General features: G+C 41.9%; 1 pseudogene; it reads right to left on the bottom strand.

Moving 5' to 3' along the window:
• Nucleotides 1-684: 684 nt before the first annotated feature.
• LOC129877910 (5S ribosomal RNA) lies at nucleotides 685-804 on the bottom strand (annotated as a pseudogene).
• Between the last annotated feature and the right edge of the window lie 262 nt (nucleotides 805-1,066).

Raw genomic sequence — 1,066 nt, 5'->3', positions numbered from 1 at the left:
AGACCGTACGAAGAATCATTAGTAGAACTCTAAGGGATAGGTGCCTACCACAAGGGGTGAATACGATAAGAGAGTAGGACTAAGCAAACTAAGGACCGTGTAAAGGGTATTAGGGTCGTGTTTGGGTAAAGATTAAGATATGGAAACAATGTCATTAGTCGCTAATATGGTGACATACAAGTTAGAAAGAAGAAAGAATAGAGTATCTCTTATGGTAGGAAATGAGGAGACCAAGGAGTACGTAAAGGAAGAAAAGAAAGGAGTAGGAAAAAATAGCGTTGGCGTGAGAAAGTTCTAGTGTGAAGTCGATATGTAAAGCAAGATGGGCCAGGAAATGAAAAGATTATGTCTATCTTATACAGGTTGTATCAGAATAGTTATGCAACCTATGGATATGTCTATGTTGAGTATAGGGTCAAGTGAGAAGTACACAAGTAAAGGAGCTAGGATGTTTTGGATATGTTACAGAGAGATGTCAAGATAGGTTAGACCAAACTACCGAGATGGGGTGAGTACTAAGGGAAAAATAGGACCTAGACATGGTTGAACTAATGATCTATCCCGACATCGAGGGTAAGATAGGGGCGGAGAGGGCAAGACGAAGCACAAAGACTAGCAAGAAGACGCTAAGGTAAATCTTGGGCTAGGTTGAGTGCCTTCGCATATTATTGCAAGGATTGCAATAGAATGTGACACAAGGACTTCCTGGAGGGATCACCCATCCTAGTACTACTCTCGCCTAAGCACGTTTAACTTAAAAATTCTGGCGGGATCCGGTGCGTTAGTGCTGCTATGATCACACGAGATGGAAAAATCTGAACTAGCAGTGAAGCAACGACACTAGATTATGTACCTAGAGTGTTATAAGTTGGGTTAAGGGAGTTGTAAAAGGGCTCGAGAAAAATGAGCTAGATTAGCTGAGTACCAACGGATGATGCACTTGTGTGCCACAGTTCCTCAATATAATACCAGCTAGTGACAAGCAAAATATAGAATGACTATGGGGGTGATTGTGTGGGGGAACTTCGACACCGCGTGGTAGCAGAACAAAACCTAAAAAGGTAAG

The sequence above is a fragment of the Solanum dulcamara genome, chromosome 12 (genome assembly GCF_947179165.1).
Source record: "Solanum dulcamara chromosome 12, daSolDulc1.2, whole genome shotgun sequence".
In the NCBI taxonomy this organism is placed as follows: Eukaryota; Viridiplantae; Streptophyta; class Magnoliopsida; order Solanales; family Solanaceae; genus Solanum; species Solanum dulcamara.
This window is presented reverse-complemented; position numbering and strand designations above follow the sequence as displayed.